We start from the raw sequence: 25,836 nt of genomic DNA, 5'->3' as shown, positions 1-25,836 counted from the left end.
TTAGGGTAATCAACGTCCAATTTCGCCAGGCAGTCGGCAACACTGTTAATATACAAGTTAAAAAGAAAGGGGGCAAGGATGCAGCCGTGCCTGACCCCCTTTTTGATGGGAAATTTACTCGTACAGGTCCCATCCTTTCCATAGCGAACCTTGGCCCCGGCTCCTCGGTACAGTTCTTTTATAATGGCGAGTATGTTAGAATCAACTCCCATGGCAGTGAGGGTGGACCAAAGTATACTGTGGTTAAGGCAAACAAAAGCAGAGCTTAAGTCCACGAAAGTCATATATATATTGCTCCTTTTTGCCATCACATATTTGTCGGTGATCAAAGCTAAGTTAAGACATTGTTCCACTGTCCCAGGACCAGAAACGAACCCATATTGGAATTTAGAGAGAATGTTGTTTTCCTGAGCCCCTGCTTGCAGTTGGTTCAGCAGGACTCTCCCAGCCACCTTCATCATGGAGTCCAGTAAGGAAATTGGTCTATAACATTTTGGGTCCATTCTTTCACCTTTTTTAAAAATGGGTATTATAATAGCTTCTTGCCAGGTTACGGGGAATCCTTTGTGAGCATAAGAGTTAAGGACGTTTGTAACAATTGGTGCCCACAGTTGAATGTTATCTTTAAATAAATCTATTGGGATTCCGTTCGGGCCTGGGGCTTTGGCATTAGAACTTTCAAGAATGGCCAATTCCACTTCTGAATGATTAAAATAAATGGAAAGCGGAAACGACTCTATGTGGGTTCTTTGCGGCTCGTTTCTCTCCATTAATTGAGTTTCAAGGTTGAGTGGTTCGATCTGGTCATCTAATTTATACAGTTCGGTGAAGTGATTTATCCAGACTTCCTCCGTGATGGCGATTTCTATAAGGTCGGTTGACCTATCATTGAAAAAAGGGGCATTGACCTCCCTCCAAAAGGCCGTGTTGTCTATTAAAGTGCTTGCTTTTAACAAAGCTTCCCAGGCGGCAGTTTTCAATTCCTTTTTCCTGTTTTTAATTGCCTGTTTATAAGCAGCGTGGGCGGATCTTATTTCCAACCGTTTTTTTGGGGATTTATTGAGGGTAGCCTTTAAGATGTTATGAGTGTTTGAGCACTCGTGATCAAACCATCCGAAGCTCTTGGACACATTGCTTTTATTGTGATTTCTGGTCAAATTTTTCCGGATTTGTAAAGCGATTTGGTCGAATGCAAGGATAATTTCTTGTGGATTGGGAGGGTATTCTAGGCAAGTCCGAAATAAATCAGGGTCAAACATGATCAGATTTTCAAGGAATTTAGATGTGTCAATTTTAGCCCATTTTATAGTATAACCGTTTTTCGACGAAAGTGATATAGAGTGTGAGTAGAGATTTCCTGTAGTGCTCCCAGACTTGTTACCACTAGAAGGGGAATATATTTTGGCACTAATAGGATAGTGATCGCTCATAACCAGCTCCTCTCTCCTGGTTTCTCGAGCGTCGCCATGATGACTGTTGGACAAGAGGATGAAGTCTATTGTCGTAAGCGATCCCCTTCCATGAAATGTAGGTTGGAAGTCAGTCGAGGGCACTGTTAAGTCATTAAAGAAGCCCAGATCCCATTCATGTAGTAAGTTGTTCAGTTGGGATCCCATAGTTGAGTGTTCGAAATGGGTGGTATGTTCACCATTTGGGGCTCTTAGGTCACAAACCCTAGTTCCGCTGTGTGGGCATAGATGACAATTAAAATCTCCTAAGATGACTAGACGTCTATCTGAACAGGACCCTCCCATGCCCTTCTTTATAAGTTTGGATAGAAACTCTGTAAATTTTGGTTGGTCGTCTCTCTGTGTGCTATTATATAGGTTTATAATGAGAGAACTAACAACCTCTTTCCCAGTCATTCTGAAGGCCTGTAGGGAGAGACCAAAGGTCTTTGAACTAAGATTGGATGGGGCGAGCTCAACGCATTCTAGAGATACATTGAGCCTATTTGAAACATATAGGCAAAGACCTCCCGAAGGTCTGCCTCTGTTAGACTGAATGGCTGGGGTAAAGTGTGTACTGTAGCCGTCCAGGTTAGTAAGTGACAGGTCCCAACATTCCTGAAGCGCTATGATGTCAAAGGTATTTATGAAGTTCAAGAAGGTTGGGTCCTTTGCTTTGTTTGAAAGACCGGCTATGTTCCAGGTTAGAATGGACATATGTTGGTTAGAGTCAGAGTGATTTGATGGGCGGTGAAAATGACTTTGATCAGGAGTTGAGGACGAAAGGGGAGCCAGAGATCCAACAGTTTGTGCGGTCGTGGGCCCAGGAAGGGATGTGTTAGTAAGACCCACAATGAGTTGTTCCATGCCAGGTTCCCCAGTTTGACTTGGAAATGACCCTGAGCTAACAGGAGACGGGGGAATTTTTGTCTTGTTCTTAGAAGATGTTTGGTTGCTTGATGGTCAATCCACCATTTCTAGGACTGAAAAATAATTACTAGTTGGTGCCCCCCTCCACCCCTCTGCATAGGGTTGCTCTCTTCTTGGGTTCCAAGGATAATGATCCCAGTCCCTTCTTCTGTTACGTGTGTCTACTTGGGACCAGCTCCAACCTGGAGATTGGTTCCAACTAAGGGGGTAGTCTTGTTCGTGAGGAAACCTTGGAGGATAGAAAAAGGACAGACGATTAGTGTCTATACCTCCCTTTCTCTCCAAGGTTGACCAAGAACATATGTATCTGACTGTCTCTGGGTCATCAAAATTAATGATAATACAGTCCCCCTGTATTCTTTTTCTTGTTTCCCCGATCCAAGGGACCCTACGTACCATGGAGTGTCTACTATTACAATGTGAAGGGAGGGGTCTGTTAATATTAAGCCATTGCATGACTTTATTTTTTAGGGACCAGGTGGATTCACTCGTGTTTTCCTCTAGTTCTGGGACCCCCGTGAGGATCACAGTGTAGGGGCTTGCCTCTGGAGGGAGGTGGATAGGCCTCTTTGGTCTAGCTGGTTTATTAGTGGTATCACCAGCCTGTTGGACGTCCAAAGGTTTGGGGGGAGGGGGCTTTGGTTTAGTTTTGGGAGGGTCGGCAGTTGTTACTGGCTTTCCCTGTACTTGCTTAGTGGTGCCCTTGGTGTCTGTTGGGATCGCTTGTGTGTTGGTAGGAGTTATGGGAGTTTTGCCTGTAGGTAAAGGGGTTTTATGTGTTAAGGGTGGAGGTGCAGGTTTCTGTACAGTTGCTGCCTTGGTGTGATTAGCATTTGTGGAGGCTGGAGGAGCTAAAGTGCTGCTAGAAGGTTTTTGATGACTAGTATGGTTGATGAGTCTAGCGATTTGTTTCTCGATGTTATTTAAGGATCGTTCAATTGGTAATAGTTGGGATTTTATGAGATCCTTAATTATGGCTACCACTTGTGCATTAAGCTCAAGGTGGTTTATATTGCCAGCAGCATAACCCCTCTGAGCATCATCCAGAGATGCGGCAGTTACAGAGGGGTCATCCACATTAACAGGTAGGGAATTAGTAGCATTATTTTTATGATTGGTACGGGGGGATTTTTTGGACCTTGTGTGCTTTGGTGGACAGTTCTGTTTGGTCTTAACTATTGGCCTTGTACTGTCTTGTTTGGGAATGGCTCCCTCCCTAGTCCCCTTATCAGTTTTGGTAGGAGAAACTACTAAAGATTGCGACTCTATCAGGGTTTGCGACTCTATCAGGGTTTGCGGGGCCGTTTGAGTGGGACTAATCACCAGGGTCAGTGTTTTCTCCAAATCTTCCAGGGTAACTTCCCCTAGAGATAAACGACTGACAGATAGGTCGACACTCATAGGGATGGTGTGTACATCTGCACGGACTTCTTGCAGTAGTGGGGCATTAGTTCCTTGTTGGATAGGTGTTTTGGCTAAAGCCAGAAGGCCCATTGAGGATCTTCGTGCTGCTGCGAGGTCCTGGGAAACACGTCTTTCTAAGAGTACAATCCCCTGGTTGATTGCATCATTAGCTTTCATGATAAATTGGTCAATTGGACCAGTAACCTGACCCACGCCTTGAGCCGTCTTACTCCTACTGCCCCTTGTGGTCATAATGGTGCTGTATTACACATAGGTAGGTGGGGGTAGATGTGATGGCAGAAGGCTACCAGGATGCAGGAGAAAAGTCAGAAGGCAAGATGAAAAGGGATAGGCCCAGACCAGACTTGCACAGGCTTGAACGGGCTTAAACGGGCTTAAACGGGCCCGCCCTTTGCCCGGGCTTCGCCCCGGGCTGCGACCCGCGCGCGTCCCGCGATGCGCGTTAGAGCCCTTGCTTAAGAGACTGTGAGGTGAGGGGGGGCGGGGCACTGGGAGGGGGCGCGGCTCACACAGGAAGAGGAAACAGCTGATGGTATTGACGCTGTACCTTGCAGTCCCGGGGCCGCGCCTGTCACCTCCTCTGCGGCCTCGCGGTGGTTGTCTCCTCCCTCTGTGGCACGATGAGCTTGGCAAATAGTCAGCTACTCCTGTAGCGAATGGCAGGTCAGAACTGGAAACGCTGGAACAACCTCAAGGCGAGCGGCACCCGCGAAGCCGGGGCCGCGAGAGGTTATGTACGCCTTGATGGGGGCGGGGCACTGGGAGGGTGCGCGGCTCACGCGGGAAGAGGAAACAGCTGATGGTATTGACGCTGTACCTCGCAGTCCCGGGGCCGCGCCTCTCACCTCCTCTGCGGCCTCGCGGTGGTTGTCTCCTCCCTCTGTGGCACGATGAGCTTGGCAAATAGTCAGCTACTCCTGTAGCGAATGGCAGGTCAGAACTGGAAACGCTGGAACAACCTCAAGGCGAGCGGCCTTGTATGTGAGTTAAAATAGAAATGTCACTTGAACATGTATCGGTAGCAAGGGACACTGATTGCCGCACCACTAAGTGTGTGGCTTATTTTACATCACTTATTTAGCCGGTCATTCTCCGGAAATTGCCCACCTCTAAAGGCTGGGTAAGAGATACTAAATACACATGTGTGAAACTGTTGAATGGATGCTCCTGCCCTTTTTCGCTTTTTTCTATCGTTCTCCTTTTGATATAAAAGACAGACCTTATGTAGTCAACTGTACAGTAGACCAAAATCCATTTTCCAACCAAAAATGAAGGGTCTTCTTCAGCGCTATAGGAATAGGGGATTAACAAAGCCTATTGCAATACAAATAGTAATTAGACTATGTTGTGGTATATTTTTTTTCTTTCTCCATTTAAAACAACTTTAAAGTTGCTTGAAAGAACTAGTGGTGATTATACAAGACACAAATGGGGAAATGTGGTGCTTTCCTGTCTCTGGGCAGTATAATGTAGGAAGTAGGGAGTGCGTAATGTATGAATTTGAATTGCATTACGCCTTCATTTTGGATGGAACAGTTGACATAATAATACAGCATGTCCTTTTCGGTTTTGTAACACTCAAAATGAATATGATGTTTTGGAGCTGAGACTTTGTATTGTATTGTTTGTACATGCATGTTTGTCTGTGTCATATGTGTATATTTAAAAGTGTTTACAGTCATGTTTGTCATGTTTACAGCCCTGAAAAAGCTCAAATGTTGGGCAAAATGCGTTGGCTGTTTTGAACTGTCTTTGATACTCTAGAAGAAATTGAATAAAAGAAGTACAACAAATAAGAAAACGACCTCTCGAGTCATCTCTATAGCACAAAAACAGCATTGAGCTGTGCTAAATGTCTTTCTCTCTTCTGAAAGTTGCCTCTTTATTCTTGCATATATATAGAAATGTCAGTTGTTTGAACCCCACATCCCTTATTTCCTGCATCATCTCCTCAGACGGCTCTATATAAAAAAAATGCCACGCAGGAACCAAACTGGAGGAATTTTATTTCTACATTTTTATGTGAATTAATTGAAAGGTGCTAATTGCCTTTCTAATGGAAACTGACCTAACCATACCTACTGAGTCAGTATTGCTGACCCCGTTATGTTAAATGGGTTTTTGTAGAGCGCACAGCTACTCAGTTAAGTGTCCCGGTGCTAGGCGTGAAGACTGAAATCACTATACCGTAGTGACCGCTGAACTGGGCGTTAAAACTGAAACAACCACGTTTTCAGTGATTTTCTAAATGCCAGGAGATCCGGCATCATCCTTAATTCCACCGGCAAATTATTCCACGGTTTAGCAGCTTGCACCTGGAAATGAATGTCCCCCGATGCGGGCTTGCAAATATCTAGGTGTTTGTGCCAGTTGAAGTGCTGAAGACCTAAGAGTGCGTTGAGGGCGATAGAATTGAACTCTTTTCACAATATATCCAGCACCACTGCCGTGGAGAGCCTTGAAGGCGAGAACCAAAGCCTTAAATTGGATCCTCTTACGGACTGGGAATAAATGCAGGGATCTCAATTGTATCGTCATGTCGAATCTAGGGCCAAGCATAAGTATTGCCCTAGCTGCTGCGTACTGCGCCACCTGCAGTCTAGCCAGTAAATACTCTGGTAGCCCTAGGTAAATTGCATTCACGTACAGTGGCGGACGGTGACATTTAAAAGTGGTGAGGCGTAAAATGATTGTCATACTTCACAGTAGCGAGCGAGCCCGAACAACCTAAGGGGAGTTCGTGGGGGTTCTTTCCCCTGAGAAAATGTTGAAAAAAGAGTGTCATAATGGTGCATTTCAAGCAAATTTGAGAAAGCAGGAAGGTTAATAAAGCAATTGTGAAAGTGCAGTTATTACAATATTAAAGAGATGTCATATAACATAGGTAGCTGCTTATTCAGTATAACCACAGAGCTTCATAACAGACTTTGATATATAATGCATTTCTGAGTACCTCACAGATGTTTTTTATTCAACAAACAACTAAACAGGTCGCAAACTAGCGTCATTCAAGATATGTTTACTTTTTGTATCTAAATTCAGCACGTATGTCTTTAAGCGCAGCAAACTTTTCAATTACTTAAATGTTAAAGTCAGCAATATTTTGAACTAGCTTGCTCTCTACAGATAGCATTGCCAAAGCATGGAGTCTTTCCTGAAGCATGGTGTTCCTCAGGAATGTCTTAATCCTCTTTAAGGCGGAAAAAGATTGTTCTGCCTCTGATGTTGTCATAGGAGTGGTAATAACAATTTTTAGTAAAGCCACTGTCTCTGTAAATGTCTTTTCCATATTAAGTTCATGAATTAAAGACAGCAAAGACCTGGCATCTTTGGCCTTCCGGTACACACGCATTGAGTACAGTACAATCAACTCAGTTTTCAGGTCCTCTTGGTTGAGCATCGGATAAGCTTCCACAGCCTCATGCAGAGCATGCTGAGGGAAGGATTCATCATATTTTGCAAAGTATTTACTTTCCAATAATGCGGCACCCTCCAAATGTTTTGTGAAAGCAAATCGTTCTTGTGCATGCACAATTACAATGTCACAAATCTCTTTTGCTTTTTGGACCTGAGTGGTGATGTTTTTCCTGTGGTTTGAAAAAGCTGAAGCCTCTGGCAGTTGGCTATCTAAATTGTCAACCTCATCTCTCACTTTGCTTATGCTTTCGACAAACTCAGCGGTATATCTTTTCACAGAGACAGTATCCATGTCTCGTCCTTGTAACTGATTGTATAAAATCTCAACAGCTGACATTAAATTTTGAAATAAAAACAGAAAGAACTGAAACTCTATCTTTTAGTGTTCTAGCAAAGCCAGGGGCTTCACTCTGAGTTTTGAAATCAAAGGTTTCATTGGCTTCTATGGCTTCAAAACATTTCACAAGGTCCCCCCTATATTGAAATATATTAGTTGGACTGTACATATGTTATAGTTCCAAGGAGTTGAGGCTCCCCTTGGAACCTTTTGTCCACAATCTCCTGAAGTGCTTCCGTTCTTTTTGGGGAACGTGAGAAAAATGCTGCCATGCCTCCTACATTCTGAAAGAAAATTTGTGTCTTGGAGATCTTGGATACTGCCTGTTGCATAATAAGATTAAGTTGGTGGGCGTAACAGTGCACATACTGAGAATACGGGTACACATCTCTAATTCTTTTCTGTACTCCACCATGGCTTCCACTCATTATGGACGCACCACCATAGCTTTGTGCAATAAGTTTTTTTTATGCACCTCTGGAAAAATGAAGTTCAGTTGATGCAGTATAGCTGCAGTAATGGTTTCTGCAGTAGAGTTTCTTAAATGAGTGAAACCATGGAACTTCTCCACAACATTATAGTCATTGCCGGGTCTGGTGGCTCCGTGGACTAATACGTCCATTGCAGGGGCCTGTGTTCGACCTCATGGTCACAGGTTCAAATCCCGGCGGGTAATCGTGCGCTTTACAAATACACCTGTTATGTTATGTTATTGTCCAGGTACCAAAAGACTAATACGGACTGTGTTTGTGTGGCCACATCAGTGGTGTCATCAGCCTAAATAGCCACAAAGTCTGTGTTTTGCAACTCTTGGACAATATGGCTCCTCATAATTTCTAGCATACACTCAAGAAGTTCATTTTGTATTGTTTTAGAGGTGCCCTTGAAGACTGTAGCACTTGCTAAATGTTCTTCCATTTCCTTGACTATGCTTGCTACTAAATCCACAAGGTATAAGAATATTCCAGGATTTGTGGAACCTTCTGATTCATCATGGCCTCGCAATGCCAGTTCGAAAGCACCACAGAAACTAATGCAATCAATTATTTTTGATAGTATGTGTCTATTCCTATCAACTTTTTCATTGTGTTTCTGTATTGCTTGGCGAAATGCATCGTTTATGTGCTGCTCAATTGGTGCGTCTCCCAACATTCCCAGTCTCGTCACGTTTTCCATATGCTTTCCCTGTGTGTGCAGGCTTCTTTATTTTTTCAGACAGATGCTTCATGTCTTTCACTCCATCTCTTGTCCAAGGAAAGTCACCAATAAACAGCAAGCAGGGGAAGCAGAACAGTTTGTTTCTTGAAGGGCACCCTGTATGCCAATCAGCTTTTGTGTACTAGGCGATTGAGAATGTACGTTTGTAAGATTTTCCTCTGTCCTGGGTAACTTGTTGTAGTTGTAGGTCAGGCCAATTGGGTCTTAATCTCTTTATCTGTAGTTCCTCTTCTAGTGGCCGTGCATTGAATGACTGTGTAATTATTTGTTCTACCATATTCATCATGCTGATGCTGTCCTTACCAATATGAAAGAAGCCTGTCAATAATCAAAGTACAACGTATATGATTTGGTGCAATAATCTCGAATTTCAGTACAAATACATATATCTTGTACATTACTGCAATATATCTCCAACAGCTCCCCTTTGGACAACAGGACGCCTAAAAAAACAGCCTTATTGCCTGCTTCCTCTGTGTGCCATAGTGGTTGCTGAAGGCACTGAAACAGACACTGTTTGAGGGCCTTGAACAAGGCAAGGAATAGATAGTGCCTTTAACAACCGTTATTGCCCAAAGCACAGGGGTAAGGCTCAGTATTAGTAAATTCCATCCACTGAGGGTACAATGTTCAGAATGTGCACCCAACCATCATGTAGAGTGACCACAAACATAGCCCTAGCTCCAATCGGAAAAAAAAATATCATCAGTTTCCTTAACTTGAACACAGTTGTTTGCTGGGTCATAGCCGGGATGAAAGAGCAGCAAAGGAGGTTGGGGCCTCTTGTTCCTTCTCCAAAAATTGCCCAAAAAGTTAGGTAAAGGTTCAGGCTCAGGTTGTCAGGCTTTACCAGGTGCTGAAAATAAAAATACAATTCATTTTTTAAACATTAGGGTAATCAAACAAAGACTGGGGGGGGGGGGACATAACGCTAACATTTTTAGTTTGCTCACTGTTGTATGTTAACCAGGGCCCACTACCTTTTGAATTTTCTATTCTTTCTTCTAGAACTCTGCCTTTTTCTCACCTCAAATATTTGCAATGTTCTGCCTACCTATTCTTGCCACAGCTTAGCCTTTTCATCCACCTTCTTCTGTGCTAGGTATCCTTCCAACCTTATCCCCTTCAGGCTCCTCACTTCACTATTCTGTCTCTTCCCTACTCTTACCACTATACACCTTCTTTGTCCTTGACTCCGCCCTATCACTTCATTCTTGCTCTTCTATGTCACCTTTCCCTGCCACTACCTTCTTTTCCCTTTAGCTGGCTCCACTAAAGTACATCCCAAGATTCTCCCTCAAAACTACCATCTCCACTTTTACTCCTACCTCCTTCTCCTACAGTTATGCAAAAACAATGCTTCAATGATGCCTCTTGGCCTCCTCTCCCCTGTTATTACCCTTTCCTTAGACTAAATCTGGCCAACTGCTTTGCACTTCCCTTGCTTCCCTCCTGCTGCACGAGTACTATGCCCTGAATGGTCACAAATGACTACTAACCAGATTTTCGTTCCCCGTCACTGTAACGTTAGAGTCGCCCATCCCTAGTGCAGTCCATAGGTTCAGTATGACTGTGCAGGATTATGCCTTGGCAAACTTTTCATTACACCAGTGTAATCAAAGTAATTTCAATACTTACAAATTCCTTGTGATGCAAAATTACTGGATTAAGCCAGCTTAAGTAATTAAGAGCAATTTGGGGCAAAGATCCTACCGCAGGAGCTCATGAACAAGGAATTTAGAGAGCGCGAGCAGCTGCTAGCTACTGCTGTAGTATTTGTACTATTTTCTTGGCGCAAAATGCAACCTTGGGACCATGTTGAAAGTGAGAGTGTATTTTGAACTGATTAACAGTGCAAAATGCTGGACTAGGCTTCTAACAAAATTACACGTAATTACGAATAACTTTTCTGTAATTGTGAGTAATTACACTACAGAGAGTTACTCCAGTTACGCCCAGCCTTTTACAGGATCCTGTCGCTGGTGGATCAATGTAATCAACCTATGAAATTCCGTCTACACAGTTCTGTTCTTACTGTTAGCACATTTGTGTTAATGTAACCTGAAACTATTGGTCTCCAGTATGCTTTAAAGTAAAAACACCATGAAATTAGTGTAAACAAAGGAGCACACTGTTCAGCGTAGCCAAGCTCTCCCTTGATCCCCTTGAGCTCCCCTTGAGCTCGTCCCCTTCTCCATTCGGGGACTTCCTCTATTGCTTTGCTCCTCGCCAGATTCTTCTCCTACCATGCTTGCTTCTCCATCAAGCCATCCTTCCTCTACTCTAGGCTCTTCCGTGATGTCAGATCCTCTTCCGGCTTGTTCCACTGTAGCACTTTATTGCATCTCGCCATGCGGTCTTGTGACCACACATTCCCGTCGCTCAATAGAGCGGCCCTGTCATACACTTCCTTCACCTGCAACGGTTTACTGTACTTGCTGTCACCTTTCCTTTGCAACATTGCCAGCTTCACTCGCACCCATTCTCCTTCTTCCAGTCCTGTGTCTCTTACATTACGCCGCTTGTCATAGTGTTTGCCATATATAGCTTGGGCTTTCTCCAGGTTTGCCAGGACCACTGCCGGAGACCACTGGCTCACTATGGTCTTCTCCTTCCATACTCTATTGTCCTTCGTGAAAGGATCACGGCCTCTCAAGATTTGGAAGGGGCTGTATCCTGTACCTGTGGGGGTGATCCTGTAGGCCCATATCATTTTCCAGATTTCCTTCTCCCAGTCCTTGTTGTTCGCTATTGCCGCTTGAACCGACCCCATCACCACACGATTAAATCGTTCCACCAGACCGTTGCCCGCTGGGTGGTAGATCGACGTGTGCTTAGAGAGGATGCCATTTCTTTCCATGAAGTTATTCCATTTTTCCGAAGTGAACTGTGGACCATTGTCGCTTAGTATCGATTTAGGGATACCTTCTCTCAGGAACGTGTCGTCCAGGAAATTCAAAATCGTTTCTGTGTCCATTATTTCATCCACCCTCATCTCAGGCCATTTTGAGTATCTGTCTATGATGACGCATACGTATTTCTGTATGCCTTGCCCATCCAAGATTGGGCCCAAGATGTCGATGGACAGCTCCTCCCACGGGTTTTGTGGAGGCTCAAATTTACCTAGTGCGGGGCACAGTGGTTTGAGCGTTTTGTCTGCTCCCTGGCACTGTGGGCATTCTCTGACGTATCTTTCTGCTCTTTGGTCCATGCCTGGCCACCAATATCCTTGCTTGGTTCTTATTTTCATCTTGACTATCCCCAGGTGTCCTTCATGGAGTAACGCCAAGAGTTTTTCCACTATGCCTTCGGGGAGAACAACCTTGTCTCCCCGGTACACAAACACTACCTTATCATCCACCGACAATTCCTCCCGTATCTCATAGAACATTCTGAGGGCTGCGCTGATGTGTTTCTTTTCTGGCCAGCCCTGTACTGTGTACCTCTTCACCTCCTGCATGATGGGGTCTTCCTTATATGCTTCATCCCATTCCTGGTTGCTGATGACCTTCTCTTGGTCGTCTGTCAGGGCCACCATCTCTTCTCCACTCGATTCCTCTTCCCCTGGTTCCATGGTCGCCGCTCTACTCAAGTAGTCCGCCACTCTGTTCCGACTGCCGGGGATGTACTCCACATCGTACCTAAATTCAAGCAATTTTAGTGTCATCTTTGAGATCCTGGGAGTGGCACTGGCGTGGCCACTGGACGTTAATACCTTCACCAAGGGCTTGTGGTCTGTTTTCAATTGGAAGCGGGTGCCCCACAGGAATTGTCTAAATCTTGTCATAGCCCACACCACTGCCAGCATCTCCTTCTCTGTGACACTGTATTTTTTCTCCGTGTCACTCAATGTGCGCGAGGTGAAGCTAATTGTTTCCATCACTCCCTGTCCTCGATCCTGCATCAACACGGCTCCCAAGCCCTTGTCACTGGCGTCCATAATTAGCACCGTTTTTCCTTGCGGATCATATCCTTGTAGAGGTATGGCTCCTACCACATCCTTCTTGATGCTCTCAAACTCCCCTTGTGCTTCCTCTGACCAGTGGAACACCGAGCTTTCTCTTGTCAGCCTCCTCATGTGGAGTGTCTTTGTTGCAAAGTGCTGAACAAATTTACTACAGTACTCCACCATTCCTAAGAAGGACCTGACTTCTTCCTTGTTGGCTGGCGGGGGTGCGTCACAGATTGCTTTCACAATCTCAGTCTTTGGTGTGATGCCTTGCACCCCGATCTCATGTCCCAAGTATGTTACTGATTCCATGCCCAGTCGGCATTTCTCCCATTCAGCCGTTAAGCCCTTTCCTTCAAGTATTTTCAGGACTTTGGTGAGTTTGGCGTCATGGTCTAATTTGTCTCGCCCCCTTATCAGAATATCGTCCTGAAAATATGGGATGCCATCCATGTTCTTGAACAACTGGTGCATCCGTTTCTGAAACACAGCGGCTGCCGAAGCCAGTCCAAACGGCATGCGGCGGAACTGGTAGCACCCGAAGGGGGTTATGAATGATGTTAACCTTCTGCTCTCCGGGTGCAGGGCAATCTGATGGTATGCAGATGTCAAGTCGATGGTAGAGTACCATTTGATGCCTCTCGTCATGGCCAGCATCTCTTCAATCCTTGGCAAGGGAAATTTCTCTACTACAATGTTCTTATTCAGCTCTCGCAGGTCTACGCAGAGTCTGACCTTTCCGCTGGGTTTCTTAACCACTACCAACGGCGCCAGCCATTCGGCGCATGTGCTCGGTTCGATTATTCCTCTCTTTTCTAGTTCCTGTAGCTCCACTTGCACCGCCTCTCTTACTGCCAATGGTACGTTCCTCACCTTATGAGTCACCGGTATGGCATTTGCCTTGAGGACAATTTTGTGCGCACATTTTTCTAGCTTGCCCACGGTGCCTCCAAAGACTTTGGGATAGTCTGTCTTCCACTTATCTAAGTCTGGCCATGCTTCTGGTTCTGTGAGCAGGATCTGCTCCTTGCCGCCCAGGTCCAGTTTGATGCCCAAGTCGCCTTGGTCCATCCATCCCAGCACCGATGGACCTTTCTCAGATATGTACAGCTTACAATAGGCCATGCGTCCTCTGAATTCGAATCTTAGTGGTCTGAACCCCAGCATGGGAATGCGGTCCCCATTGTACGTGACCAGCCTGATGTCCAATTTCTCTAGGTCTGGGCCTAAGTGCGGCTTGAAGGTGTTGTTCCAAACGGCCCGCTGGACAATAGTGTAGGGTGATCCTGAGTCTGCTACCATACTTATTGGTACGTCCCCAATGGTCATGTCCAGCACCGGCTTGGTCGACCTCTTGTTGTCCACACTTCACACCTGGTCGTAGATACAGAGTACTGTGTCGTCATCTTCATGGTCCTCCCCTTCTCTGTCTTCTTGCCCTTGGTCAATGTATTTAACCATGCTCTTGGAGGATTTCCTTCGGCATACCTTTTCATAGTGCCCTACTATTCCACAATACATACATTTCCTGTCGTGAGCTTCATGTGCCCAACTCCCGCATCTGTAGCACAATTTCTTGCTGGTTCCCGTCTGCCTGCTTGGCGGTCCCTGGTTACCTTGCCATCTGTTCGGTCCCTTCGGAGGGGGTCCCTTGCTCCTGTTTTCCCTGTGGCGTTCCTCATCATCGATCTTGTTCACCATCGTGCTCACTGCGGTTTCCCTTTTTGCCGCCTCTGCGTTCCTTCACGCCAATTCCGCTCCTCTGACAATTATCATTACTTCCTGCAGCGTGGCGTCTCCGCTGGCCCATAGCTTGTCTTGTACTGCGGTGCTCATTGTGTGCATAACAATCTGGTCCTTGATGAATTCATCTTGGAACGTATCGTACCTACACGTGGACGCTAACTTTCTCAGTGCGGCGACATATTCTTCTACTGATTCTCCTGATTGTTGTTTCCTCTGCTGGAAGTTGTACCTGTCTATCGACACACAAACAGTGGGTTTATAATGTTCGTTTAACTCCTCCATGGCATGTGCATACACATCATCATCCATACTTGCTCGTGGTTTGGGTACCAAATTCTTGAAAATCCTTAGCCCCTCCGGGCCTAGGTTGTGTGATAGTATCCGTCTCTTCCGTTTACTGGAGAACTTCTCTTCGTTCTCGTCCTCCAACACCTCAATGAAATTGTCTATGTAGTCTCGCCAATCCTCCCACTTCATGAGAGGTTCCCCTGGTTTAGGTAGGAACTGTACGGGGGCCGTCGCTGACGCTGTTTGCATGCTCATCTTTTCGCGCTTTTCTGTGGCCGGGGTGTCTCCGTGACTATTAGGGCTCCCTGGCACGCTGTTCTCCTCCCAATATTCTGTCTGTGATTGGGGGGAGCCTTGTTCAGCCCCTTCGTTGTTCCTTGAGGTAGCCAGCCCTCCTGCTCTCCGTTGTATTGCATCGTGGGGTGCCCCAACCGATGTGCTCCCTTCTCCGTACTATCTTCTGCCCCTGTTCTGGGGTCGCCTACCTTCCTGGGGCTGTGGGCTCTGCCGCGCTCCCTGGTGACCGTTCTTCCGTGTGCCTTATTGTTTCCTGGTGGCCTGTGGCGTTGTTTGTATCAGTTTGCAGGTTTTTCCAGGTTCTGTTCGATTTTGTTCGGCGTTTTTTTTTTTCTCTTGGTTGTGGGGGGTGTGTGGGTTCTTCTGCCTTCTCAACCCGACCTCGTCGCCATTGTAATGTTGCTTACACCCAAATAACCACACAACACATCTTGTGGAGTTCCACATGTTTATTGGGTCTTATACTCAGAGAGCACCGAGCCCGATCCGTGCTCCGCTCCGGCACTCGCGCTAATGCCGCGCTAGGCTGCGCGCGCATCCTAAAATGGCCGCCGCCGCACGTCACGTAAGTACGCAACGTGCGTGCACTAGACCGCGACACTACAACTTGTTGTAGGTATGATGTTACTTATTGTATCACATATCTGGATGCAATGACAGAAACAGCAAAATACATGTTGGGCCGCACACTATACTAAACAAAGATTTTTAGCGCAAGTGTTTAAAAGCCACGCCCCAAATTAGTGGCCACGTCCCTTTGAGAGACCCCCCAGTTTTTTCATCCCACTTAAAGCCCTGTTGTCAATTAATATGTTCGATGCTCACTTTAAAATCTATTGCTCCACTTACTTTTTAACTGCACCGAGAAAGGAGCTGACGATCAAGACACCATGCAAAAATATGTATTTCCTGCAGGCACCGAGTAATCAGGAATGTGACGGAAGTGAGCAGCTCGGGAGCTGCTCGTGAGCCGCTTTGCTAATGGTACTGGCCCAGATTAAGAAACCCAACACAGAACAGGAATTGGCAAAGCGAATAGGTCTAGCCTACAGCCAACCAAAAGAAGCGGCTGCAGATTTATTTTGTACATGGCGTGCTTGTATGCATTCACCACCAGGGGACAGAGCATTCCAGGGGCTGGGCGGATGGCTCTTGGGGTTGCGGGAGCCCTTGTGGGAGCTAAGCTTTCCTGCTACGCAGCCACTGAAGTGTGCATTAAACGTGAAAACTTCCAGCGCATCCATTTCTGAGAGAAGACAGCCCATGTGTCCTTGTGCAATGCAACTAGGGTTCGTGTGATGCGTTCTAATACCTAAGTCGGGCAGAGTTTGCATTATATAAATGATCTGCAAAAAAACGCGTGTCTCGAGAAGGGCTGAGCAGCTTCCGGCGCTGCTCACAACAGAATTTCGGGCTTCGAAGCGCCAATGGAGCTGCCCTGATACCTCTTTGGGCGTTGATTCGTTTGCAGGAACTCGCGCGCAGTTAGTAGTATTTATTCCATCCAAATCCAATTAAGGATGGTTGCAGCCGGGAGAGGGAATATTATATTCTCTCTCCCGGCTACAACCATCCTTAATTGGATTTGGATGGAATAAATACTAGTAACTGCACGCGACTTCCTGCAGACGTTATTACACCAATATATCGACCAGGTGACAGTCAGGTCCCACCGTCCCAGTTTATTACAATCAATGCAGAAGAGCCAGCGAGGCAAGCCGCTGCCAGCTGCCTAACGGCTAAGAAGCGATGTCCTTGCGCCACCAGCGCCATGTTAGAGAAACTAACAAACAGCTGAGTGTGAAATAAAAAAAAACTTACGTTTGGTTTACTTTATTATCATACTGTATTGAGGAGGAAGTGTGGTGTAGAATACACTAACTCAGTCGATTGAGTCACAGAGGAAGACACACATGCACCAGCAGTGGCACGAGCCAAGCCGAGGTCTATACTACAGTACACAGCACTCCTCGACTACTCGTCGTCTCATGACTCCTCGTCGAATCGTGTGGCACTAGCACGCCAGGCGCGGTCACCGCAGTGACGTGACGACAGGGAAATGGCCAATCACCACAGCATGGCTCACATAAGCCACAGTGTGATTGGCCGTAAGAAGTGCAGCACTGGGCAGTGCCACCACCCACGCGCGGCACCATGACCTGCAAGCTGCCTGGCTGCGCGGTGACTGCTCTCAGACAATCCTGGCGCTGCATTAGCAGCACTACTGCGCCAGGATTACTGTGCCAGGATTGGCTAAGAGCAGGGTTAGTGCCTGCCCACAATGAGACCCGGGAGGCCCGGGTCCTCCGCACTCTGAGTCGCTATAGGGGAGGGAGGGGAAGGTACTGTACCGTGTGCGCTTGCGCGGGCCAGTCCTAAAAATGGCTGTCCCAAAAATTGACATGCGCACACTGCAGCTGCGCTGTTTCTGCAGACCGCTGTGCTGCACTGTCAATCACTGCCGCAGCCCCGTCCCCACACCTTCCGCGATATTGGTCTGGTCTCTGTAAGCTGAGCTAGCATTGCCGCAGAGAAATTAGCGAGTGCGCTCATGCTCAGATTCATTATTTACATTTTTAATCCTGCCTGTTCAGCGTGACGATCTTCCATGGCTAGTTGGGCAACGCCCCAATGCCCCCAATGGACGCACCGCCACTGTTCATGTAGTCCAACCTGGAGTTTATCAAGGGTTGGACCACCTTTTTTCTGTGGGTGATAGGCAAGAGAGGAAGCAACTGCTTCAGCATCTGAAGCATGCCGAAGCATGTGCCGACCACTGTCTGAATCTGTGACTGCATGGAAAGGTCCTTATTCAACTTCACCCCCAGATTTTTCACTGATTTTACAGGACACATGTCGTGGACTACCAACTGCTCCAGACATTTCTGGGGCAGTGGCCAAAGAACATGATCTCCGACTACCCAGGGTTGCATTTAAGCTGGTTACACTGTAGCCAGGAGAACACTTTTGTTAGACAGCTGTTAATCCTGTCTCCATGAAAATCCATATCTTTGTTGCAGGTGAATATCAGCTGCATATCATCCGCATATGATACGATTTCTGCTCCATATTCCTCTGCTAGAGTCGCTAATGGGGTCATATATATATTAAAAAGCGTAGGGCTCAAAATGGAGCCCAGAGATACACCCACTTCGAGAGGAGGATAGGGGCGGCGAAAGGAGGAGACCATACTGTTTGCTGGCGGTCTTTTAGAAAGGAGGTAAACCAATTGAACACCGTACCCCCAAATACGCACTCCCGGAGTCTCAGCAGGAGTCGATCATGGGGGATGGTGTCCAAGGCCGAAGATAGGTCCAGCAATATGAATATGGCTCTGCCACCTCTGTCCATAACCTCCTTAAAGGCTTTAGAGACTTCCAGCAGTGCCGTCTCCGTGTTGAAATTAGCCATGAATCCGGACTGACTCGGATGTAGTAATGAGTTAGTCTCGACAAAAGCGGTAGTGACTTTGTTCACCGCTTTTTCTAGGGCTTTAGAGAAGAAAGGGAGCAGAGATCTTGGCCTGTAATTGGAGGTTAACTCTGGGTTCAATGTTGGTTTTTTCAATGGGGGTAGAATTTTAGCTCTTTTCCACCTATCTGGGACCTGCCCTGTCTCCAAAGAGAGATTGAGGATCCGATTGACTGCTGGATTAATGATCTCCGCTGTCAAAGCCAGAATGGGGGCAGGGCAAGGAACGGAGCGGGAACCGGATTTGAGGCCTTTCATGATACCTTAAGACTTTTCCATGGAGATCCTAGGAAACTGTTCCAAAGAAGGTACTTTGGCTTGTGTTGGTGAGGAGACAGGTGTAACGCTGTCTCTACACATTGCCGATGTTACCAAAAAGGACTCCTGGATGTTTTGGATCTTATCATGAAAATAAGCGGCCATGAGACCAGTCCATTACTCCATAGAGGTAAATGGGTTGCCTCAGCTGCAGGGGAGAAGTCACTGACTATTTTAAAAATGTCCCTGCTTTTGTTTGTTGCAAGTTCTATCCTGGTGGAAAGACAAGATTTGTTTGCCTTGGTGACTTGTTTATAATAAGACTTCAGTGCCTGTTTATAAATCATTTTATCCTTGGGGTCAAAAAGCTTACACCAGATCCTTTCTAAGTGTTTTCAGGTCCTCTTACTTTCTCTAAGGACAGTAGTAAACCAAGGGGCAGTAATAGCAGTAAAATTCTGTAATAGTAGTTTAAGGTAGTGAATAATTTGGCCCACTTGATAACTTAAGGTGCGATTTTCCGCATATGTCATGTAATGTGTTAACATACTAATTTTATTAATAGTCATACTTTTGAGGCTTGATAAATCCTCTCTTTCTAGCTTTAACTTTCTTGGCATATATATATGTTAAGTGCACTATACAATACATGCACATATAATACTTTATATGATTATCAAATAAGCAAGCATGCAAGAACCTGATTGCATACACATTGTCAACAAATAAGATATCAGGCAAAAAATGAAGGTAGCATTTCTTCTCTATAGGCAATCCCTTGTAACAGAAGGTCTGTACTGAGACTGAAGAGAGTAGAAGCCTTTTGAAGCCAGCGATGGTTAAAAAGATAACAGTCTGCATTCTCTGTGATACCAATCTTACCTTTGCCCTGATTAAAGTGGCGTAATTTAGATGCAGAAACATGTCAACTTATTTGCCATGAAGAGTCCTGAAGTGCGACTTGCATATTTTAATTATGAGCGACATGAATACATCAATATGTTGAATATCAATTGTAACCGCGCATGGCATTTTATCCATTTGTCCCAGCGCCCGGCATAAATGGAGTTTGTTGAGGGGTGCTTGGCAGAAAGGATAACATCTACCACTTCATATTGCAAATCAAATGCAGTCAGTTGCCGCTGCTCAATCTCCACCAAGTAGGTGTAGTTTGTGTAGATTCAGGTGGGGGAGACAGCCCTGTTTCTGAGAAAGAAGTTCCTCACAAAGTGGCAGCTTTATCAGAGGACAGGTGCTCATGCACAGGAATTCCAGTTTCTACTCTCTCCTGTCCCTATCCAGGGCCACTAGGATGACTCAGTTGTTCCTGATCTTCTTCAGAACTCTGCACAGGAGAGGCGGGGGAGGTGCACAAGAGTTCATTGTCCCATTTCAGCTGAAAGGCATAGTCTAAAAGATCTAGCCAGGGTTTTCCCCACTGTTGGAAGAAGCCCTATGCCATCTCTGGATGCAGATGCCACTTCTGATCTGTCAGACATCTCTCTGGCATTTAGGGACCCTGAAACTGCCAGGTGATTTACGATCAGAAACATACCCTGGTGTTTGAACCATCTCCATAGATGCAATGCCTCTTGCACAAGGCCCAGGACCTCACTCTGTTCTGCTTGTGGCAGTAGAACATGGAGGTGTCAGTGAGAACTTGCACCAGCCTCCCCTTGATGGACGGTAGGAAGGCTTTCATGATTATTGTGGAACTGTCCCTCTGCCAAATAGCAGAGTCCACTGATCTCCACCTCCCCCTGATGACCTCCACAGTGATTCATGCCTCACCACCTTCAAATTTGGGGGAGGGGGTGCTTCTGCAGCTGGACCAATTGTGTTTGATCAGCCCTCACTGCTGATCCTAAGCTGTCTGCTACGTGACCATGATGGAGTTGGAAAGGCTACCTTGCTACTTTGCCCACTGAAACCTCAAGTTCCACTGCAGACCATACTTGTACCACCTGGCATAGTTGCGGATGACGCTGCACAAGGCCAATAAGTCTCTGAGCTACTTTCAGCATGAACCAGAGCTGATTCTGAAAGAATAGATGATGTTACAACGCAAACAATTACAACACATGCTTTTACAATGCAGTTTTTACATCGCAACTACCATTACATCACATGGTTTTACAACGCATGCCATTACAACACATTTTTAAAAACTACCATTACAACACATTCCATTACAATGCATACCATTATAACGCATACCATTACAATGCATAATACCTTTAGTGCAACAGTAGGGTAAGTGTTGGACAGTGTATGGGTAAAAATTACTATTCCCATATACTCAAAAACCCATACCCACCCTAAAACTAAAACATCTCCATTACTTACCTTATAATGTGTTGTAATGGCATGCGATGTAAACGCAGTTGCGCTGTAACTGTTACATTGTAAAAGAAGTGCAATGTAACGACTGTGTTGTAATGAATGTTTCCCTGTTATTCAGTTAATCCACAAACTGTTCCATCATCTGGCAACATTCCAATGTTCTAATAGGTGGTAAACCCTCACAGTGTGGCATGCTTCATTACAGGGTTCTCCAGTAAAGCAGTGGCGAAGCCACCTATGGAATGCATGTCTTCATACACTGGTCAACAGTTATTATTCAGAGCAACCAAATGATGGACCCCTTCGCCAAACAACTTTTGAATTTCCTCATGAGCACTACCTCTTAGTGCTCCCTAACGGTATGAGTCAAACCCACAGACAACGTTGAAGTACAAATGTGTAGAAGTAGACAGATTAGGCAAGTCATCTTTACAATGCAACGTTTAGCACGTGGTACCTTTACCATGCAGTCTTCGCTATACATTTACCCTTTTCATGAATGACTTTACAACGCATGTCATCAACATCTGTTTAGGTAAGTATTTGACAATTCATTGGAGTGTTAGGGAGTGGAGTAACATGAGAGTTGGGGAGGTTCCAAACTGAAAGAAATGATGTGGGAATTTTTTGGGGTTTGTTTTTAAATATGTTGGGTTTAAACCTTTGAGTGCTCATGACGGCACTACGCCGTCATGAGTCACGGGTGGCGTGTGCTCATGACGGCGTGATGCTGTCATGCCTCTGCCGCTCTGCCCACGCTTGATGAATTCCCCGCCTGTGCTGCAAATTAATGAGTGGGCGAAGTCATGACGGCACCACGCCGTCATGAGCACACGCCGCCCGTGACTCATGGCGGCGTGGTGCCGTCATAAGCACCGAAGCGCCCGCGGCGGAATTCACGCCGCGGCGAAGGGGTTAAAGGTGGGGGCTTTGCAAGGGGGGATTTTACTAGTGAAAATGATAACTTTATAAATGACATTTTTTTTTACATGTTATCATATGTGTTACAATATATATATATTTTAAAAATAATTGTGTAGTCAAAAAAATTGTTGTAATAAGACACTGTACCAGATACAAAACGGAGATTAATCTTATAGTGCATGGTTGGTCTGGCAAACATAGAAATGCCAAGAGGGCTGACACATAATCTTCTATAGTGCCCACTGAAAGGCTTTGCTGGGCTAAATGTAAAACAAACAAAAGGACATCAGACAGGTTTGCCTGTAAGGGGTAAATATTGTGATGCCAATGCTAGCATCAGCTCAGAAAATGACATCTATGGTAGACCATTTGATTCAGTTCAAGCAGACCAAGGCCAGTCCAATAGAGACTCGTGTCAAGAAGGCAAAGAGTGCCCTCCAGACACTCCACTGGAAAATGAGCCAGACACAGGGGAAGAAAGAAATGGCCATGGAGAAGAGACGACCAGTACTCCATGAGGTACTTCCTACACTTGTGTGTGGGTGGAGGGACAGCTTTGGGAAATTAGGAATGGTGGTTGAGAGATTTGTAGGAAGGGAAAGGCCATATGCGATTTTTGGGCAACATTTAGCTTGGTTTGCTATTAGATCATTATTTGCCAGCTCAGCTTTGAAATGAATGGGAGGGGCAGCATCTATAAGAGAGTGGCAGTCTTTCTGAGGAGTTTGGACAAGCCCATATATTGCAGTAAGAGCCATTCCCTGTTCAAAGCAGGTTTGATCAAATCTACTACAGACGGCTGTTGTTTTTAATCCACACTGAAGGTGAAGGCTGTTCAATATACGGAAACACATAAGGCAATGGACGTGTAGATCTACATGCACGTCCATTGATTGGTCTTTATAACGATTTCTAATGTTACGTTCAATACTGTGAGTAATCTAATTGTGAGTGTGGATGGTGTGGAGTACGTTTTGGATAAGTCATGTGACAGTCTTTTATTGGCACACTCTGAGTAGGATTGACAAAAGAAGGGCCCTTAGAACAGAGTATGAGAAGGACTGAATAGTTCTAGTTCTCCCATATTACTCTATGGTTTCCCTCTGCTTTACCTTCACAGAGCAGGGCCTCCTATTCCTGAGTATGGTCCATGTGAGGTGAGGTCCCGTCCCCTGTCAAGTTAGGTGAGCACACAGAATTGTTTTATACGGATACTCTTTCTTACGAATAAGTAATTAAGAGAGCCTTTTTTCGAGTAACGATGTACATTTCATTTTCTTTAGATGACAGCTGCATCCCTTGATGTGGAGGAGCAGTAAAAATAGGTTGTATGGTTACCAAACTCCTACCTCTTTTTTTTCTTTCTATATAAGTTTTCACGTTATATTAGTACACACTAGGTTTTTGCAGTAGCAAAGTTATAGAGCAGAGGCCCTGAAGAAAGCCGGGGGATTTGGTTCCCTATAGGCGGAAACATGTTGGCCTTTCATTTGCAGTTATTTGTTTAGACTGCCCCTTGCACTGTTCTGTTTTTATTTAGGGGGTGAGTCGGTTTCTAAATAAATGTTTTCTTGCTTTCCGCCTCATCACCCTATTTTAATCACCACTTCTTTGTGTTTTGCACTGTACTGAATTTTGTTGCGATTTACTATCAAGTAACATATTCTCTGGCTTTAGTGATTATGGGTCTGATCCAATCCAGCTGATTTGTATCGGGAGGGTGATAAGTCTTGATTATCAGAAGACATGCCATCCCGTTGGATGGAAGGCCAAATGAGAATATTGATCACAGCAACAGATTGATGGGAATCCATTGAGTCGCTTTTGGATCTCACTATTAATCACTTTATTATTTTTTGCTCTCTTTTTTTCTTTTTCTTTCTTTATTAATTGCTTGGACATTGTGGGCTTTCAGGTAACCCATGCTTTGACTCCCTCTGTGAGGAGTTGTAGACCCTTGGCTATAGTGTTGGCCACTAGACCCCCGGTTCTTTTTGTGATTCACATTTTAGTGTATTGGGGATGCAAATTCGGGCAGGTCTTTAAATATCCCTGTGACCCTCTCTCTCTTGTTGTTATAGTGGTTCTTGAGCAGCTGACGGCTGCGGGTCTGATTTTTTATAGGTGACTACACTAGTTAGGTAGTTCATTCTAACTACACATCATGGGTTAGAATTTTGTTTTGCAGTATTGCTGATTCTTGATAGTCACATTTAGGCTATTCCTTTGCTTCCTCACTCTTTTTCACTCACACTACTCATTCAAGATGGCTGAAATCAGTGTATTAGCCTATGATGACACGGTTTACCAATCAATATTAAATAGCATGCCAAGTATTCTGGAGGCACTTCCTATTTCAGCGGCAGGATCAGAGAAGAAATCCCATTCACGCACATTTGTACATGGCACCACAATGGCAGAATACTTAAGGGCGAGTTGTGCTCCTCCTGGCCTAATAGTAACAAATCCACCCCGTCTGTTTCTGAATGACAAGGCTTTTCTGAAAGATTGGTCACTGATAGCCTGGCGCTGCACACGTGACAGGCTAATCTTGATCATCAGTACAGCAAAAAGGGTAGCAGATTCTATTTTGATTTATTAGAAACACAAATTAAGACCACAATCACAGCAACCCTTTTCAAAAACACCAAGAAGAGTTGAATAAGACCAACAAAGAATTCAAAGACTCTATTTTACAAACTAAGATAGATAAATTAATTTTTTTTTTAGCAAAGTTCAAACACGAACAGGTTAATCCTTATACCAGTGATACCTACTCCCCACCTGAATTTAAGAACAATGGGAAGAGATATGGGTCTAACCATCCATGCTCTAGTTCTGAAGGCAGTAGTCACTCTGACACTTCAGGTACAGCTACACCACAATTCAGAGGACGAGGTAGATACAATAGGTTTAAGAACTATAGAGGACACCCCACACTACATTTTCCACAATGGTGGCCACCGACCACGTGGGGTTATCCACCACACCCTTCTCATCCTTCACATCCTTTTCAGCCTCCGCTGACACCTTTCTCAACTTTTCAAACTGAATATACCAACCAACGTTTTTTAGGGTTTGGCCCACGGAGGTCGCGAGGCAAAAGAAGAAACCAACAAATGCAGGTCCACTTGGACGAATCAACGGGTCCGCATGCCGGCACAAGGAGTCAAACCAGGAGGAACCCGCCGCAAGCAGGGACCTCTCTGAATCTACCCTCATAGTGAGTTTGAGCACCAAGACGTTAAGCGAAATGGAAGAAACTGTTCTCAACAGAGGATTAGGTTTTGTCATTACAAATAATGGGGATCCATTCTTGTTCCAGTGTGAACTGTCCCAATTCTTCGGTAAGCTGAGACTTCACTATTTCTTTAAGGATAAACATGAGGTGACATTGGATCAAAATAATGAAAATACTGGTCTCAAAAAACGGTCCACTTTCTATCCACCCACGCACACCATACCGCCCCAGGTACTGACTTTTGAGAAGGCAGTTAAGGACGACATTGTCAAACTATGGGAGACTCCACAGAGTACCTATAAAAATTTATCAAAGCAAGAACATTAAGCTTTACAGTCATTATCACAAGATCAAACCATCACGATCAAACCTGCCGATAAGGGCGGTTCAATTGTGGTCCTAAACACCAGTGATTACAGGGCTGAGTGTCTCCGCCAGTTGAACTACAGGAGAGCTTATGAACCCTTGGCACAGGATCCCATTGAAAAATTGAGTAGTCACATCAGTGATCGGGTTTAAGAGGCCCTCAGCGAGGGCTGGAATA

This window comes from Lissotriton vulgaris, chromosome 4_1, assembly GCF_964263255.1.
Source record: "Lissotriton vulgaris chromosome 4_1, aLisVul1.2, whole genome shotgun sequence".
Lineage (NCBI taxonomy): Eukaryota > Metazoa > Chordata > Amphibia > Caudata > Salamandridae > Lissotriton > Lissotriton vulgaris.
The sequence above is the reverse complement of the archived record's forward strand: the minus strand, read 5'-3'. Positions refer to the sequence as shown.